We start from the raw sequence: 20901 nt of genomic DNA on the forward strand, positions 1-20901 counted from the left end.
ATCCGCTGTGCCCATGGTGTGGAAATACTGTGCAGAAATGCTGCGTTGTATTTTCCGCAACATGTCAATTCTTTGTGTGGATTCCGCAACGTTTTACACCTGTTCCTCAATAGGAATCTGCAAGTGAAATCCGCACAAAAAACACTGGAAATCCGCAGTAAATCCGCAAGTAAAACGCAGTGCGTTTTACCTGCAGATTTTTCAAAAACGGTGCGGAAATATCTGCACACGAATCCGCAACGTGGGCACATAGCCTTAGGGTTAGGGCTGGAACTAGAGTTAGGTTTGGAATTAGGGTTAGGGTTGGAATTAGGGTTAAGATTAGGGTTAGGGGTGTGTTGAGGTTAGGATTAGGCTTGTGGTTAGGGTTATGGTTAGGCTTGGGATTAGGGTTGGTTGTGTGTTGGGGTTAAGGTTGAGATTAGGGTTAGGGTTGGGATTAGGGTTAGGGGTGTGTTGGGGTTAGGGTTGTGATTAGGGGTGTGTTGGGGTTAGGGTTGAGATTATGGTTATGGTTAGAGTTGGAATTAGAGTTAGGGGTTTGTTGGGGTTAGTGTTGGAGTTAGAATTGAGGGGTTTCCACTGTTTAGGCACATCAGGGGGTCTCCAATCACGACATGGCGCCACCATTGATTCCAGCCAATCTTGCATTCAAAAAGTCAAATGGTGCTCCCTCCCTTCCGAGCCCCGACGTGTGCCCAAACAGTGGTTTACCCAAACATATGGGGCATAAGCGTACTCAGGAAAAATTGTACAACAAAAAAATGGGGGCTAAAAAGTTATTTTTGTGGGGAAATTTTTTTTTATTATCTTCACGGCTTTGCGTTATTAAATTCTGCGAAGCACTTGGGGGTTCAAAGTGCTCATCACAAATCTAAATAAGTTCTTTGGGGGGGTCTACAGTAGTTTCCAAAATGGGGTCACTTGTGGTGGGTTTCTACTGTTTAGGTACATTATGGGCCCTGCAAATGCAATGTGACGCCCGCAGACCATTCCATCAAAGTCTGCATTTCAAAACGTCACTACTTCCTTTCCGAGCACAGACGTGTGCCCAAACAGTGGTTTACCCCCACATATGGGGTATCAGCATACTCAGGACAAACTGGACAACAACTATTGGGGTACAGATTCTTGAGTTACCGTTTTGAAAATAAAAAATTGCGGGCTAAAAAATAATTTTTGAGGAAAAAAATGATTTTTATATTTTCATGACTCTGCGTTATAAACTTTTGTGAAGCACTTGGGGGTTCAAAGTGCTCACCACACATCTAGATAAGTTCCTTGGGGGTCTAGTTTCCAAAATGAGGTCACTTGTGGGGGGTTTCTACTGTTTAGGCACATCAGGGGCTCTGCAAACGTAACATGACACACGCAGACCATTCCATCAAAGTCTGCATTTCAAAAAGTCACTACTTCCCTTTTGAGCTCTGCCATGCACCCAAACAGTGGTTTACCCCCACATATGGGGTATCAACGTACTCAGGACAAACTGGACAACAACGTTTGGGGACAATTTCTCCTGTTACCCATGTAAAAATAAAAAATTGCGGGCTAAAAAATAATTTTTGAGGAAAGAAAAATGATTTTTTATTTTCACAACTCTGCGTTATAAACTTCTGTGAAGCACTTGGGGGTTCAAAGTGCTCATCGCACATCTACATGAGTTCCTTGGGGGGTCTAGTGTTATGGACCTGGTGGTTAGGAGCACCCGGAATGACCTGATGAGTAAACTCAAAATCAGAACTAGCTCTGGGAAAGTGGGAACTCTGCTGACCGCAAATGCTACTCTTATAACACACACTAGAAATAGCCGTGGAGCGTACCTAACTCTCCCTAGACGCCTCTTCACAGCCTAAGAGCTAACTACCCCTAAAGATAGAAATAGAAGCCTAACCTTGCCTCAGAGAAATTCCCCAAAGGTAAAGGCAGCCCCCCACATATATTGACTGTGAGTTAAGAGGAAAGTCACAAACACAGGAATGAAACAGGTTTAAGCAAAGGAAGCCAGACTCACTAAATAGTCAGAGGATAGAAAAGGAAACTATGCGGTCAGCACAAAAAAAAACTACAAAAACCACGCAGAGTATGCAAAAAGATCCCCACACCGACTCACGGTGTGGAGGTGCAACACTGCACCCCAGAGCTTCCAGCTAGCAAGGAAATATCATGGTAGCAAGCTGGACAAGAATTTAGCAGTACAAGAAATATATTCAGGCAGTGGTAACAACAAATGAACTAGCAGGGACTTAGCTTCTGCTGAAGTAGACAGGTCCTCAGAGAAGTCCAAGAGAGATCTGAACCAATACTGATACATTGACAGCTGGCATGAAGTAACGATCTGAGTGGAGTTAAATAGGGAAGCCAGCATAGCAATAAACGAGAGCAGGTGATAAAGCCAACCTCAGTGACCAGCAGTTCCGCTCGAAGCCACCAGAGGGAGTCCAAGAGCAGAACTAACCAAAGTACCATTCATGACCACAGGAGGGAGTCCGAGAACGGAATTCACAACAGTCTAGTTTCCAAAATGGTTTCACTTGTGGAGGAGTTCAAATGTTTAGGTACACAGGGGCTCTCGAAACGTGACATGGTGACCGCTAACGATTGGAGCAAATTTTTCATTCAAAAAGTCAAATGTCGCTCCTTCCATTCCGAGTCTTGCCGTGTGCCCAAAAAGTGGTTTACCCATACATGTGAGGTATCATTTTACTCAGGAGAAATTGCCCAACACATTTTAAGATCCATTTTATCCTGTAGCCCATGAGAAAATGAAAAAATTGAGGCTAAAGTATTTTTTTTGTGAAAAAAAGTACTTTTTCATTTTTACGGATCAATTTGTGAAGCACCTGGGAGTTGAAAGTCCTCACTATGCATCTAGATAAGTTCCTTGGGGGGTCTAGATTCCAAAATGGGGTCACTTGAGGGGGAGCTCCAATGTTTAGGAACACAGGGGCTCTCCAAACACGACATGGTGTCCGCTAACAACTGTAGCTAATTTTTCATTCAAAAAGTCAAATGGCGCTCCTTCCCTTCCAAGCCTTGCCGTGTGCCCAAACAGTGGTTTACCCCCACATATGAGGTATCGGTGTACTCAGGAGAAATTGCCCAACAAATTTTAGGATCTATTTTATCCTGTTACCCATGTGAAAACAAAAAAATTGAGGCTAAAAAATTTGTTTGTGAAAAAAAGTACTTTTTCATTTTTACGGATCAATTTGTGAAGCACCTGGGGATTGAAAGTGCTCACTATGCATCTAGATAAGTTCCTTGGGGGGTCTAGTTTCCAAAATGGGGTCACTTGTGGGGGAGCTCCAATCTTTAGGCACACAGGGGCTCTCCAAACGCGACATGGTGTCTGCTAAAGATTGGAGCCAATTTTTCATTCAAAAAGTAAAATGGCGCTCCTTCCCGTCCGAGTCATGTCGTGCACCCAAACAGTGATTCCCCCCCACATATGGGGTATCGGCATACTCAGGATAAATTGTACAACAACTTTCAGGGTCCAGTTTATCCTTTTACCCTTGGGAAAATAAAAAAATTGTTGCTAAAATTTCATTTTTGTGACTAAAAAGTGAAATGTCAATTTTTTCCTTCCATGTTGCTTCTGCTGCTGTTAATAAACTTCTTGAATGTGGTTTTGAGCACCTTGAGGGGTGCAGTTTTTAGAATGGTGTTACTTTTGGGTATTTTCAGCCATATAGACCCCTCAAAGTGACTTCAAATGTGAGGTAGTCCCTAAAAAAAATGGTTTTGTAAATTTTGTTGTAAAAATGAGAAATCGCTGGTCAAATTTTAACAACTCACAAGCTATATATCCAACAAGGGAAAAGACAAGTTTACATAAGAAAAACCCCCGTAAAAATTGTATACTTTATTAAATAACAAACAAAAAAATACCCAGAAAAGAATAGCCTAAATGGTAGATAAATCAAAAACTAACAGGGGATATCATCCCCAAATAAGACTAGACCGATAAAAATCAGCCGTGTTGTTATTACCTTAATGCTATAAATGTGCAGATATAAGTGAGGTTTCCCTAGTCACTACAAAAAGACCTGTAACTATATGCCTACCTAGATGCGGAGGTTGGCGCCCCGGCTCGTACGATGGCTGTCCCTGATCTCCTACCTGCCCCCTATAAGGAAACAGTCAGAAACAGAAGGCCAGGTGGCTTGTCATATCGTGTGATGACATATCATGTTATATAACAAATAAGGGGCCCCCCAACAATGTGATGTAAGAATTTTAACCCTTATAACTTCCTAGCAAAAAAAAAATTTGTTTCCAAAATTATGCTGATGTAAAGTAGGCATGTGGGAAATGTTATTTATTAACTATTTTGTATCACATAACTGTCATGGTTCCCAATGGCAAGGGAACGTAAAAAACACATAAGTAACGAACGAGCTCTCGGGTGATGGAAACTCGAGTTGACCGTGAGCTAAATCTACCACACAACTAACAGTAGCCAGGGAGCATACCTACGGCTTCCTATATGCCACGCGCCAGCCGGAGGACTAACTACGCCTGGTAGAGGAAGAAACAGACCTGGCTTACCTCTAGGGAAATACCCCAAAAGATTATAGCAGCCCCCCACATGTAATAACGGTGAATTAAGAGGAAAAGACATACACAGTATGAAAGTAGATTTAGCAAAGAGAGGTCCACTTACTAGATAGCAGAAGGATACAAAAGAGGACTTCACGGTCAACTGAAAACCCTTTCAAAAACCATCCTGAAATTACTTTAAGACTCCTGTGTCAACTCATGACACAGGAGTGGCAATTTCAGCCCGCAAGAGCTTCCAGCTACAGAGAATTACAAAAACTGCAAACTGGACAAAAGGTACAAAACAAAAGGACAAAGTCCACTTAGCTGATCAGCAGACTAGTAGCAGGAACATGCAACCGAAGGCTCTGGTTACAATGATGACCGGCAAGGAAATGACTGGAGAGCAAGGCCAAATAGGAAACTCCCAAACACTGATGGAAGCAGGTGAACAGAAGAAGCAAAGTGCAAACAAGTCACCAGTACCACCAGCAACCACCAGGGGAGCCCAAAAAGCGGATACACAACAGTACCCTCCCCTTAAGGAGGGGGCACCGAACCCTCACAAGAACCGCCAGGGCGATCTGGATGAGCCCTATGAAAGGCACGAACCAAATCCGAGGCATGAACATCAGAGGCAGTTACCCAAGAATTATCTTCCTGACCATAGCCTTTCCATTTAACCAGATATTGAAGTCTCCGTCTGGAAATACGGGAGTCCAAGATCTTCTCCACGACGTACTCCAATTCACCCTCCACCAGCACAGGAGCAGGAGGTTCAGTAGAAGGAACCACCGGTACCTCATATCTCCGCAACAACGACCGATGGAACACATTATGGATAGCGAAAGATGCCGGGAGGTCCAAACGAAAGGAAACAGGGTTAAGAATCTCCAAAATCCTATAAGGACCGAAGAACCGAGGCTTAAATTTGGGAGAAGAAACCCTCATAGGGACAAAACGGGAAGACAACCACACCAAGTCCCCAACGCGAAGGTGGGGACCAACACGACGACGACTGTTATGACCCCAATGGCGAGGGTCTCAGAGGAACGTGGAAGTCTGCAGAATACAAAAATCCAGCTCATAGGGCAGTGGTAACTGGGTTGACCATATATCTACTCCTAACGCCAACACTAGAAGTAGCCGGGGATCATTCCTACGTTGATTCTAGATGACACGCGCCAGCCGGAGAATCTAGCTACCCCTAGTAGAGGAAAACACAGACCTTTCTTGCCTCCAGAGAAGGGGACCCCAAAGCTGGATAGAAGCCCCCCACAAATAATGACGGTGAGGTAAGAGGAAATGACAAACACAGAAATGAACCAGGTTTAGCACAGAGAGGCCCGCTTACTGATAGCAGAATAAAGAAAGGTAACTTATATGGTCAACAAAAACCCTATCAAAATCCACACTGGAAATTCAAGAACCCCCGAACCGTCTAACGGTCCGGGGGGAGAACACCAGCCCCCTAGAGCTTCCAGCAAAGGTCAGGATATAGATTTGGAACAAGCTGGACAAAAATACAAAACCAAAACAAATAGCAAAAAGCAAAAGGCAGACTTAGCTGATATAACTGGAACCAGGATCAGTAGACAAGAGCACAGCAGACTAGCTCTGATAACTACGTTGCCAGGCATAGAACTGAAGGTCCAGGGAGCTTATATAGCAACACCCCTAACTAACGACCCAGGTGCGGATAAAAGGAATGACAGAAAAACCAGAGTCAAAAAACTAGTAACCACTAGAGGGAGCAAAAAGCAAATTCACAACAGTACCCCCCCCTTAGTGAGGGGTCACCGAACCCTCACCACGACCACCAGGGCGATCAGGATGAGCGGCATGAAAGGCACGAACTAAATCGGCCGCATGAACATCAGAGGCGACCACCCAGGAATTATCCTCCTGACCATAGCCCTTCCACTTGACCAGGTACTGAAGCCTCCGCCTGGAGAGGCGAGAATCCAAGATCTTCTCCACCACGTACTCCAACTCGCCCTCAACCAACACCGGAGCAGGAGGCTCAGCAGAAGGAACTACAGGCACAATGTACCGCCGCAACAAGGACCTATGAAATACATTGTGAATAGCAAACGACACAGGAAGATCCAGACGAAAAGATACAGGATTAAGGATTTCCAATATCTTGTAAGGCCCAATAAAACGAGGTTTAAATTTGGGAGAGGAGACCTTCATAGGAACAAAGCGGGAAGAAAGCCACACCAAATCCCCAACGCGTAGACGGGGACCCACACCGCGGCGGCGGTTGGCAAAGCGCTGAGCCTTCTCCTGTGACAACTTTAAGTTGTCCACCACATGATTCCAGATTTGCTGCAACCTATCCACCACAGAATCCACCCCAGGACAGTCAGAAGGCTCCACATGACCCGAAGAAAAGCGAGGATGGAAACCAGAGTTGCAGAAAAAAGGCGAAACCAAGGTGGCGGAACTAGCCCGATTATTAAGGGCAAACTCAGCCAACGGCAAGAATGTCACCCAATCGTCCTGATCAGCAGAGACAAAACACCTCAAATAAGCCTCCAAAGTCTGATTGGTTCGCTCCGTCTGTCCATTAGTCTGAGGATGGAAAGCAGACGAAAACGACAAATCAATGCCCATCCTACTACAAAAGGATCGCCAGAACCTGGAAACGAACTGGGATCCTCTGTCTGACACAATATTCTCAGGGATGCCGTGCAAACGAACCACGTTCTGGAAAAAACACAGGAACCAGATCGGAAGAGGAAGGCAGCTTAGGCAAAGGAACCAAATGGACCATCTTGGAGAAGCGATCACATATCACCCAGATAACGGACATGCCCTGAGATAGCGGAAGATCAGAAATGAAATCCATGGAGATATGTGTCCAAGGTCTCTTCGGGACAGGCAAGGGCAAGAGCAAACCGCTGGCACGAGAACAGCAAGGCTTAGCTCGAGCACAAGTCCCACAGGACTGCACAAATGACCGCACATCCCTTGACAAGGAAGGCCACCAAAAGGACCTGGCCACCAGATCTCTGGTGCCAAAAATTCCCGGGTGACCTGCCAACACCGAGGAATGAACCTCGGAAATGACTCTGCTGGTCCACTTATCCGGGACAAACAGTCTGTCAGGTGGACAAGACTCAGGCCTATCAGCCTGAAATCTCTGCAACACACGTCGCAGATCCGGAGAAATAGCTGACAAGATAACTCCATCTTTAAGAATACCAACAGGATCAGCGACTCCAGGAGCATCAGGCACAAAGCTCCTAGAAAGAGCATCGGCCTTCACATTCTTTGAACCTGGTAAATACGAGACAACAAAATCAAAGCGGGAGAAAAACAATGACCAGCGGGCCTGTCTCGGATTAAGGCGTTTAGCAGACTCGAGATACATCAGATTTTTGTGATCAGTCAAGACCACCACACGATGCTTAGCACCCTCGAGCCAATGACGCCACTCCTCAAATGCCCATTTCATGGCCAACAACTCCCGATTGCCCACATCATAATTTCGCTCGGCAGGCGAAAACTTAATAGAGAAAAAGGCACAAGGCTTCATAACAGAGCAACCAGGGCCTCTCTGCGACAAAACGGCCCCTGCCCCAATCTCCGAAGCATCCACCTCAACCTGAAAGGGAAGTGAGACGTCAGGCTGGCACAAAACAGGCGCCGAAGTAAACCGGCGTTTCAACTCCTGGAAAGCCTCCACGGCAGCAGGAGCCCAGTTAGCTACATCGGAGCCCTTCTTGGTCATATCCGTCAAAGGTTTCACAATGCTAGAAAAATTAGCGATAAAACGACGGTAGAAGTTAGCGAAGCCCAAGAACTTCTGAAGACTCTTAACTGACGAGGGCTGAGTCCAATCAAGAATAGCTCGGACCTTGACTGGGTCCATCTCCACAGCAGAAGGGGAAAAAATGAACCCCAAAAAGGGAACCTTCTGTACACCAAAGAGACACTTTGAGCCCTTGACAAACAAAGAATTTTCACGCAAAATTTTAAAGACCAACCTGACCTGCTCCACATGCGAATCCCAATTATCAGAAAAAACCAAAATATCATCCAGATAAACAATCAAAAATTTATCCAGATACTTCCGGAAAATGTCATGCATAAAGGACTGAAAAACTGAAGGCGCATTGGAGAGCCCAAAAGGCATCACCAAGTACTCAAAATGACCTTCGGGCGTATTGAATGCGGTTTTCCATTCATCACCTTGCTTAATGCGCACAAGGTTGTACGCACCACGAAGGTCTATCTTGGTGAACCACTTGGCACCCTTAATCCGGGCAAACAAGTCAGACAACAGCGGTAAAGGATACTGAAATTTGACAGTGATCTTATTTAAAAGCCGATAATCAATACAAGGTCTCAAAGATCCGTCCTTTTTTGCCACAAAAAAGAATCCCGCACCAAGAGGGGAAGAAGACGGACGAATATGTCCTTTTTCCAGAGACTCCTTGATATATGAACGCATAGCGGTATGTTCAGGTACCGACAGATTAAACAGTCTTCCCTTAGGAAATTTACTGCCTGGGATCAAATCTATAGCACAGTCACAGTCCCTATGAGGAGGCAGTGCACTGGACTCAGACTCACTGAAGACATCCTGATAATCAGACAAATACTCCGGAACTTCCGAAGGCGTAGAAGAAGCAATAGACACAGGCAGGGAATCCTCATGAATACCACGACAGCCCCAACTTGAGACTGACATAGCCTTCCAGTCCAGGACTGGATTATGGGTCTGTAACCATGGCAGCCCTAAAACGACCAAATCATGCATTTTATGTAAAACCAGGAAACGTATCACCTCGCGGTGTTCAGGAGTCATGCACATGGTAACCTGAGTCCAATACTGCGGTTTATTTGCTGCCAATGGTGTAGCATCAATACCCCTAAGAGGAATAGGATTTTCTAATGGTTCAAGAGTAAATCCACAGCGCTTAGCAAATGAGAGATCCATGAGACTCAGGGCAGCACCTGAATCTACAAACGCCATGACAGGATAAGATGACAGTGAGCAAATCAAAGTTACAGACAGAATAAATTTAGGTTGCAAATTACCAACGGTGACAGGACTAACAACCTTAGTTATACGTTTAGAGCATGCTGAGATAACATGTGTAGAATCACCACAGTAGTAGCACAAGCCATTCCGGCGTCTATGAATTTTCCGCTCATTTCTAGTCAGGATTCTATCACATTGCATTAAATCAGGTGTCTGTTCAGACAACACCATGAGGGAATTTGCGGTTTTTCTATCACATTGCACCGAATTAGGTGTCTGTTCAGACAACACCATGAGGGAATTTGCGGTTTTGCGCTCCCGCAACCGCCGGTCAATTTGAATAGCCAGTGCCATAGTATCATTCAGACCTGTGGGAATGGGAAAACCCACCATAACATTCTTAATGGCTTCAGAAAGGCCATTTCTAAAATTAGCGGCCAGTGCACACTCGTTCCAATGTGTCAGCACGGACCATTTCCGAAATTTTTGGCAATACACTTCAGCCTCGTCCTGCCCCTGAGACATAGACAGTAAGGCCTTTTCTGCCTGAATCTCAAGATTGGGTTCCTCATAAAGTAAACCGAGCGCCAGAAAAAACGCATCAAGATCAGCCAATGCCGGATCTCCTGGCGCCAGCGAAAAAGCCCAATCCTGAGGGTCGCCCCGTAAGAACGAAATAACAATTTTTACTTGCTGAGCAGAATCTCCTGATGAACAGGGTCTCAGGGACAAAAACAATTTACAATTATTCACGAAATTCCTAAACTTAAACCTGTCTCCGGAAAACAGTTCAGGAATCGGTATTTTAGGTTCTGACCTAGGATTTCTGATAACATAGTCTTGTATGCCCTGCACACGAGTAGCCAGCTGGTCCACACTTGTAATCAAGGTCTGGACATTCATGTCTGCAGCAAGCATAGCCACTCTGAGGTAAAGGGGAAGGAGAAAAAAAAAAAAACTCAGAATCTTCTTTCTTATAATCCCTCTTCTGCAATGCATTAAACATTTAATACTGGCCTGGCAAACTGTTATGACCCCAATGGCGAGGGTCTCAGAGGAACGTGGAAGTCTGCAGAATACAAAAATCCAGCTCATAGGGCAGTGGTAACTGGGTTGACCATATATCTACTCCTAACGCCAACACTAGAAGTAGCCGGGGATCATTCCTACGTTGATTCTAGATGACACGCGCCAGCCGGAGAATCTAGCTACCCCTAGTAGAGGAAAACACAGACCTTTCTTGCCTCCAGAGAAGGGGACCCCAAAGCTGGATAGAAGCCCCCCACAAATAATGACGGTGAGGTAAGAGGAAATGACAAACACAGAAATGAACCAGGTTTAGCACAGAGAGGCCCGCTTACTGATAGCAGAATAAAGAAAGGTAACTTATATGGTCAACAAAAACCCTATCAAAATCCACACTGGAAATTCAAGAACCCCCGAACCGTCTAACGGTCCGGGGGGAGAACACCAGCCCCCTAGAGCTTCCAGCAAAGGTCAGGATATAGATTTGGAACAAGCTGGACAAAAATACAAAACCAAAACAAATAGCAAAAAGCAAAAGGCAGACTTAGCTGATATAACTGGAACCAGGATCAGTAGACAAGAGCACAGCAGACTAGCTCTGATAACTACGTTGCCAGGCATAGAACTGAAGGTCCAGGGAGCTTATATAGCAACACCCCTAACTAACGACCCAGGTGCGGATAAAAGGAATGACAGAAAAACCAGAGTCAAAAAACTAGTAACCACTAGAGGGAGCAAAAAGCAAATTCACAACAGACGACGGTTAGCAAACTGCTGAGTCCTCTCCTGGGACAATTCCAAATTATCCACCACTTGTCCCCAAATCCGATGCAACCGATCCACCACCGCATCCACTCCAGGACAATCCGAAGATTCAACCTGACCAGATGAAAAACGCGGATGAAACCCCGAATTGGAAAAAAAAGGAGAAACCAAAGTGGCAGGACTAGCCCGATTATTAAGAGCAAACTCCGCCAACGGCAGAAAGGCAACCCAATCATCCTGATCCACAGACACAAAACACCTCAAATAAGTCTCCAAAGTTTGATTAGTTCGCTCCGTCTGGCCATTGGTCTGAGGATGGAATGCAGACGAAAAGGACAAATCAATGCCCAACCTGGCACAGACTGCCCGCCAAAATCTAGACACGAACTGGGTACCCCTGTCAGAAATGATGTTTTCCGGAATACCATGCAAGCAAACCACATTTTGAAAAAACAGAGGGACCAACTCAGATGAGGAAGGCAACTTAGGCAATGGCACCAAATGAACCATTTTAGAAAAACGGTCACACACCACCCAGATGACAGACATCTTCTGAGAAACAGGGAGATCCGAGATAAAGTCCATAGAGATGTGCGTCCAAGGCCTCTTCGGAATAGGCAAGGGCAACAACAACCCACTAGCCCTAGAACAACAAGGCTTGGCCCGAGCACACACATCGCAAGACTGCACAAAAACACGCACATCTCGAGACAGGGAAGGCCACCAGAAGGATCTAGCCACCAAATCTCTGGTGCCAAAAATTCCCGGATGACCTGCCAGAGTAGAAGAATGAACTTCCGAGATGACTCTACTGGTCCACTCGTCAGGAACAAACAGTCTACCAGACGGACAACGATCAGGTCTATCCGCCTGAAATTCTTGCAAAGCACGTCGCAAATCTGGAGAGACAGCAGACAAAACCACTCCATCCTTAAGGACACCAGCAGGTTCAGAATTCCCAGGAGAGTCAGGCTCAAAACTCCTAGAAAGAGCATCTGCTTTCACATTCCTAGAACCCGGTAAGTACAAGACCACAAAATTAAACCGGGAAAAGAACAACGACCAACGTGCCTGTCTAGGATTCAGGCGCCTGGCAGACTCCAAATAAATTAAATTCTTGTGATCAGTCAAAACTACCACCTGATGTCTGGCACCCTCAAGCCAATGACGCCACTCCTCAAATGCCCACTTCATGGCCAAAAGCTCCCGATTACCAACATCATAGTTTCGCTCGGCGGCCGAAAATTTTCGCGAAAAGAACGCACAAGGTCTCATCACTGAGCAGTCGGAACTTTTCTGCGACAAAACCGCCCCCGCTCCGATCTCGGAAGCATCGACCTCAACCTGAAAGGGAAGAGAAACATCAGGCTGGCGCAACACAGGGGCAGACAAAAAGCGGCGCTTAAGCTCCCGAAAGGCCTCCACGGCAGCAGGGGACCAATTGGCAACATCAGCACCCTTTTTAGTCAAATCCGTCAGAGGTTTAGCAACGCCAGAAAAACCAGCTATAAATCGACGATAAAAATTAGCAAAGCCCAAGAATTTCTGGAGACTCTTCAGAGAAGTAGGCTGCGTCCAGTCGTAAATAGCCCGAACCTTGACAGGGTCCATCTCAATAGAAGAAGGGGAAAAAATATACCCCAAAAATGAAATTTTTTGAACCCCAAAAACACACTTTGAACCCTTTACACACAAAGAATTCTCCCGCAAAACCTGAAAAACCCTCCTGACCTGCTGAACATGAGACTCCCAGTCATCAGAAAAAATCAAAATATCATCCAAGTACACAATCATAAATTTATCCAAATATTCCCGGAAAATATCATGCATTAAGGACTGAAAGACAGAAGGTGCATTAGAAAGGCCGAAAGGCATTACTAAATACTCAAAATGGCCCTCAGGCGTATTAAATGCGGTCTTCCACTCATCCCCCTGCTTAATTCGCACCAAATTATACGCCCCACGAAGATCAATCTTAGAGAACCACTTAGCCCCCCTTATGCGAGCAAACAAATCAGTCAGCAAAGGCAACGGATACTGATATTTGACTGTAATTTTATTCAGGAGACGATAATCAATACAAGGCCTCAGAGAGCAATCCTTTTTAGAGACAAAGAAAAACCCGGCTCCTAAAGGTGATGAAGAAGGACGAATATGTCCCTTTTCCAGGGACTCCTTAATATACTCGCGCATAGCAGCATGTTCAGGTACAGATAGGTTAAACAAACGACCCTTTGGAAATTTACTGCCAGGAATCAGATCTATGGCGCAATCACAATCCCTGTGAGGAGGGAGTGAACCAATCTTAGGCTCTTCAAAAATATCACGATAATCAGACAAAAATGCCGGAATCTCAGATGGAATAGATGACGAAATGGACACCATAGGAGTGTCCCCATGAGCCCCCCGACATCCCCAGCTTAACACAGACATAGCCTTCCAGTCAAGGACTGGGTTATGAGACTGTAACCATGGTAATCCAAGCACCAAAACATCATGTAAATTGTACAACACAAGGAAGCGAATCACCTCCTGATGGTCTGGAGTCATACGCATAGTCACTTGCGTCCAGAACTGTGGTTTATTACAAGCCAAAGGTGTAGAATCAATACCCTTCAGAGGTATAGGGACTTCCAGAGGCTCTAAATCAAACCCACAGCGCCTGGCAAAGGACCAGTCCATAAGACTCAGAGCGGCGCCCGAGTCCACATAGGCATCCACGGTAATAACTGATAATGAACAAATCAAGGTTACAGACAAAATAAATTTGGACTGTAAAGTGCCAATTGAAATGGACTTGTCAACCTTCCTAGTACGCTTAGAGCATGCCGATATAACATGAGCAGAATCACCACAATAGAAGCATAACCCATTTTTATGCCTATAATTCTGCCGCTCGCTTCTGGACATAACTCTGTCACATTGCATTTTCTCTGGCGTCTCTTCAGAAGATACCGCCAAATGGTGCACGGGTTTGCGCTCCCGCAAACGCCGATCAATCTGAATTGCCATTGTCATGGACTCATTCAGACCTGTAGGCGCAGGGAACCCGACCATAACATCTTTAACGGCATCAGAAAGGCCCTCTCTGAAATTTGCCGCTAAGGCACACTCATTCCACTGAGTAAGCACAGACCACCTACGAAATTTTTGGCAGTATATCTCCGCTTCATCTTGCCCTTGAGATAGGGCTATCAAAGCTTTTTCAGCTTGAATCTCCAAATTAGGTTCCTCATAAAGCAACCCTAAAGCCAGGAAAAACGCATCCACATTGAGCAACGCAGGATCCCCTGGTGCCAATGAAAATGCCCAATTTTGAGGGTCACCTCGCAGCAAAGAGATTACAATCTTAACCTGCTGGACAGGATCTCCTGAGGAGTGAGGTCTGAGAGAAAGGAATAATTTACAATTATATTTGAAATTCAAAAACCGAGATCTATCTCCGGAAAACACCTCTGGTGTAGGGATTTTAGGTTCAGAAATAGGAGCATGTATAACAAAATCTTGTAAATTTTGAACCTTCGTAGCAAGATTATTTAAACCTGCAGCCAAACTCTTGACATCCATGTTAAACAGCTAAGGTCAGAGCCATTCAAGGGTTAAGAGGAGGTAAGAAGCAGCTAGACAGCAATTAAGGGCTAGGCAGCAAAACTCTGAGGGAAAGAAAAAAAAAAAATTTCCCTTCAACACTTCTTTCTCCTGCTTCAGCCCAAACAATTAACACTTTGTAGGCCGGTCATACTGTCATGGTTCCCAATGGCAAGGGAACGTAAAAAACACATAAGTAACGAACGAGCTCTCGGGTGATGGAAACTCGAGTTGACCGTGAGCTAAATCTACCACACAACTAACAGTAGCCAGGGAGCATACCTACGGCTTCCTATATGCCACGCGCCAGCCGGAGGACTAACTACGCCTGGTAGAGGAAGAAACAGACCTGGCTTACCTCTAGGGAAATACCCCAAAAGATGATAGCAGCCCCCCACATGTAATAACGGTGAATTAAGAGGAAAAGACATACACAGTATGAAAGTAGATTTAGCAAAGAGAGGTCCACTTACTAGATAGCAGAAGGATACAAAAGAGGACTTCACGGTCAACTGAAAACCCTTTCAAAAACCATCCTGAAATTACTTTAAGACTCCTGTGTCAACTCATGACACAGGAGTGGCAATTTCAGCCCGCAAGAGCTTCCAGCTACAGAGAATTACAAAAACTGCAAACTGGACAAAAGGTACAAAACAAAAGGACAAAGTCCACTTAGCTGATCAGCAGACTAGTAGCAGGAACATGCAACCGAAGGCTCTGGTTACAATGATGACCGGCAAGGAAATGACTGGAGAGCAAGGCCAAATAGGAAACTCCCAAACACTGATGGAAGCAGGTGAACAGAAGAAGCAAAGTGCAAACAAGTCACCAGTACCACCAGCAACCACCAGGGGAGCCCAAAAAGCTGATACACAACACATAACTCTCTGGTTTAACAGAATAAGAATTCAAAATTTGAAAATTGCTAAATTTTCAAAATTTTCGCAAAATTTCCATTTTTTCACAAATAAACACAAAAATTATCGACCTAAATTTATCACTCACATGAAGCTCAATATGTCTTGAAAAAACTATCTCAGAATCACTAGGATCCGTTGAAGCGTTCTTGAGTTATTATCTCATGAAGGGACACTGGTCAGAATTGCAAAAAATGGCCAGGTCATTAAGGTCAAAATAGGCTGGGTCATGAAGGGGTTAATATCCAGTACACTGTGGCTCACAGAGACTACATTCTCCATTCTACAATGGAATGGTTCACAAATAAACGTATCCAGGTGTTAGAATGGCCAAGTCAAAGTCCAGACTCAATCCAGTCGAGAATCTATGGAAAGAGCTGAAAACTGCTGTTCACAAACGATCTCCATCAAACCTCACTGAGCTCGAGCTGTTTGCCAAGGAAGAATGGGCAAGAATTTCAGTCTCTCGATGTACAAAACTGATAGAGACATACCCCAAGAGACTTTCAGCTGTATCGCAGCAAAAGGTGGTGCAAGAAAGTATTAAGTTACAGGGGCCGAATAATATTGCACGCCCCACTTTTCAGTTTTTGAATTTCCACAAAAATTTAAAATAATCAATAAATTTCGTTCAACTTCACAATTGTGTTCCACTCGTTGTTGATTCTTCACCAAAAATTTACATTTGGTATCTTTATGTTTGAAGCATGATATGTGGGAAAAGGTTGAAAAGTTCCAGGTGGGCGAATACTTTCGCAAGGCACTGTAGTTGATGCCATGCCTTTAACCCTGATAGCTATGCCTGTATATAGTATTATAAACAAATATGTCCATAAAATGTCTTACGGATCTAATACTGAAGCCAACACTTTGCAAAGAAAAACAGATTATCTTTATACTGGCATGCCTCTATAGTCTGTACTGAATACACTAAAAGGCAATCCAAAATTTACACAAGGAGATCTGTAAAAAAATTATCTCACTTTGTAAACCTTGGTAACTTCTCAGAATTTGCCTCAAATTGCTTCTAAGTTTAGCTTCTCTCACATAGTCAGCTATGATAATTGCATCTGGCAGCTTTATGTGCTATGCATTTTATATATTTTAAAAGTGGGAAAAATCTACACATAGAAATCCACTTTTCTCATACAGCTAACATCACAGATGCATGTGTAATTAGCAGCCAAATGGAAGCCAGAGTTGCATAAAATGTAAAAGATTATGCTCACCTCAGACATTTTTGGCATATCCTTCTCTGCTTTCCCAGGGCCTGGGACCATACCATTCTGTTTTAGCTTGCGTTGGTTAAACTGGTTGTCCACTACTGGACGCCATAGAGAAGTCTGCAGCCAATCAGTAGTTGATGATTGTCTGCAGCCTTCTCTACTCCATCAGAGTGGACTTCTCGTCCTATGGAATACTGAAAGGATGCAGCTGATCTGCAGCCGCAGATTGGCTGTAGTGGTCACATGTCATAACAATGTCATGTAAGTGCCAAGAGACACAGCGCCGATATTGGAGGAGTGGCACCGGTCCGGGAAGTTACTATACATTCTTTTATTTTTATTCTGGAGGTTGAAGGGTTTTTCCCATAGTGAAACTTTTTTTATGCCATATTCAGCCTTTGCAGAAGTATATACCACTGATTTCTTCTATGATGGGATAATGAATGGTTTCCATGTTAATCATTAGGTGCTTGAGTGTCATGTTGGTTTAGTCTCTTTCTGTAGCCACTAATATGATTGTTTTATTGGCCGTGTATGACCTGAATTTTGGATTTGTCTGCTATAACCTATGAGTTCCATATCCAGATATAGACCTTGCCCTAGGCTTGACCTCAATCCTGCTTTGCCATTCAAATACTATATGAGTAGCTAGAAGTTGTATTTTACTGGCTCTGGCCCCTGGCTCTCCCTGACCTCACTCAATTCTTGTAGCTGCTGAAGCAAGTGGGTACCAACTGGGGGGTTACTTAGTGGACTGCAACCTGTAACTTCAACATCTAGAGGAAAACCAGTTGCAACAGAAAGGGCCTTCAAGCAGCTGCAGCAATGAGTATATTTTTCGTACATCATTTTCCCTGCCCAGTTTTCTTTGAAACAGAATTCACTTTCCACAGGAGCTCATATGCCCTCACTCATTGTCTGCTAGTTATGACCCCCCTAATACAATTATGCAGCCAGCCTATATGTTTGATAATTATAAGGGTATCCATCAATCAGTAGAGCAGACTCACTAGCAACCTCATTATTATTAGTCACCCATTGGTGTGCCAAGTGACTTATAGTACAAATTACATTCTTCAATACACATATTGACTATACCAGTATATCCAAATGAACCCTCATGTAATTGCTTCCCTCAAACCAGAGGCATAGCTAGGCTTTTGGATGGGGGGGGGGGGGCGAAACCTTTGAGTGGGTACCTAACAAGGTAACCATGATTACATCTATGGTGGCACAACCTAATAGTGGATGTAGGAGAACCTCAGCAGGTGACCGGGCTGTTACTAATAAAAATCACGATGCAAAGACGAACACTGATATTACTGCCACATGATGACCATATATTGGTAGATATCAGTGCTGCAGAACATGTTAGAGATTACAGTACAGTTACAGATAATGACTTACAGCTGATGTTCTTTCTGATGGAACCATTACCTTTTCCCGTCTTTTCCATTTGCCCAGACCAACATGGCAACTTCTTCCAACCAGTACTCAGCTGCAGAGATTACAACAAAGACACGTATGACTTCTCACATTTCATGCCTGTCCCCACTGTTAGCACTAGGGTTGAGCGAAACGGATCGGACATTTTCAAAAGTCGCCGACTTTCAGGAAAGTCGGGTTTCATGAAACCCGACCCAATCCCACTGTGGGATCGGCCATGCGGTCGGCGATCTTCGCGCCAAAGTCGCGTTTCATATGACGCTTTCCCCGCCATTTTTTCAGCCAGTGAAGGAGTGTGGGCAGCGTGATGACATAGGTTCCGGCTTGCTTTGTGCGGCATCACAGGGGGTAAAACCGCTATCTTAACGTTTGGGATATAGCGATTTGCACAGTGAAACACAAACTTTGCAGGGACGGAGGAGAGAGAGAGAGAGAGAGAGAGAGAGAGAGAGAGAATTAAATAAATACCCATTGACCTGCATTGGGTTTCGTGTTTCGGTTGGCCCTCGACTTTTCACAATAATCGGCCGATTTCACACGATCCGACTTTCGAGACAGTCGGGTTTCACGAGACCCGACTCGATCCTAAAAAAGCAAAAGTCGCTCAACCCTAGTTAGCACCATGCCGGGTTCCTGCTCTGATAGGAAGGGTCGGCGGCATTTCTCTTCACTCACCCATGCTACAGACGGTTCTTTCCTTTCCCATGCTCAGCATTCTTCCAGCCATTCCTCCATCCATGTCCTTAGGTCTCACACGTGTGCGCTCCCACCCTCTTAAAGAGCCAGCACGTGCACTTGCTATTTCCTCCCCAGCCAATGGCTATGAAACACCATGCATATATTGCTCCCTCCCCACTGGGGAGGTGCATGAGCAAGCTTCCTGTTTCAGTCTATGTTGTGTAAGGTCGCATACCAGTGTAAGTCCTGCCTGTTGTACTTCAAGTACAAATCCTGCCTATTGTTATCCAAGTACAAATCCTGCCTGTTGTACTCCAAGTACAAATCCTGCCTGTTGTACTCCAAGTACAAATCCTGCCTGTTATACTCCAAGTACAAATCCTGCCTGTTGTACTCCAAGTACAAATCCTGCCTGTTATACTCCAAGTACAAATCCTGCCTGTTGTACTCCAAGTACAAATCCTGCTTGCTGGACTCTGAAGCAAATCCTGCCTGCTGCCCTCTGAAGCAAATCCTGCCTGCTGCACTCTGAAGCAAATCCTGCCTGCTGCATTCTGAAGCAAATCCTGCTTGCTGCACTCTGACACTAACTCTGTCTGCTGTACTGTGATACGAACTTGGTCAGCTGCACTCTGATGCAAGCTCTGTCTGCTGCTCCATCCAGTCTGTCCTTTGGATCCAGCTGCTGCACAACCATTGGTCTATCCTGGACTGCCCCCTGGCATTCATCGGGAGCCAAGTCTAACGTCACCATCAGAGGCTCTAGTGAATAGACAGGTGATCACTTAGTCATGCCTCTCCAGGCTCTCTGTGGTCCATGGCACAGTGGTTCCACAAACCACGATCGTGACACCCATCTATTCCCAAACTGCACAAACTCCTTATCCTGCTTATACCCCAATACTGAACCTGTGCTGCCGTATGTGTCCCTATTACTGCCCCTGCTGTGGTACTCTGTGCCCTCTAGCTGGTAAAACAAACCTCTAGAATATATAAATGCCGTGTGCAAGTGCCCTAGAAAAGAGTGCCTACATTTTTTCCCCTAGAAAGTAATAATGCCCTCTGTGTGCCCCTTTGACAGTCACAATAACCTGCCCCTATAGCAATAAGTGCCCACTTAACATTTAATAATGTCCCCTGTACAGCTCCCTTCTACACAGTATGATGCTCTCCTATACACAATATTATGCCTCCACACAGTATACTGACCCCTTAGTAGCCCCCAAAGTGATGGCCCCAACACTGTATGACGATACCCACACTGTACATTGACCCCACATTAGCTCCCATACTGTATGATGGCCCCCTCACTGTAATCTTCACACTGTATGATAGCCCCCAATACTAGCCTCCATATAGTATAATGCAAACCATAGTTCTCCATATAGTATACTGCACTCCCCATAGGCCTCAATATAGTATCATGGACTCCCCATAGACCTCCATATAGTATCATGCACTCTCCGTATGTCTCCATTTAGTATCATGCACTCCCCATAGGCACTCCTCATAGGTCTTTATGTAGTATAATGCACTCCCCATAGGCCTCCATATAGTATCATGCACTCCCCAATGGCCTCCATATAGTATCATGCCCTCCACATAGGCCTCCAAATAGTATAATGCACTCCCCATAGACCTCCATATAGTATAATGCACTTCTCATAGGCCTCCATACAGTATAATGCACCGGGCCCCCCTCTCCTGCTCAAGG

At 44.9% G+C, this 20901-nt stretch overlaps 1 long non-coding RNA gene across 1 annotated transcript in view; it reads right to left on the reverse strand.

Moving 5' to 3' along the window:
- Positions 1-19213, reverse strand: part of LOC143781223 (uncharacterized) — a 36003-nt gene extending 16790 nt beyond the window's left edge. The window contains exons 1-2 of the long non-coding RNA XR_013216627.1: positions 19185-19213; positions 18501-18561 (exon numbers count right to left, since the gene is read on the reverse strand). This is a non-coding gene — a long non-coding RNA (uncharacterized LOC143781223). The remainder of the gene's footprint in view (positions 1-18500; positions 18562-19184) is intronic.
- Positions 19214-20901: the final 1688 nt, after the last annotated feature.

This window comes from Ranitomeya variabilis, chromosome 6 (genome assembly GCF_051348905.1).
Source record: "Ranitomeya variabilis isolate aRanVar5 chromosome 6, aRanVar5.hap1, whole genome shotgun sequence".
NCBI lineage: Eukaryota > Metazoa > Chordata > Amphibia > Anura > Dendrobatidae > Ranitomeya > Ranitomeya variabilis.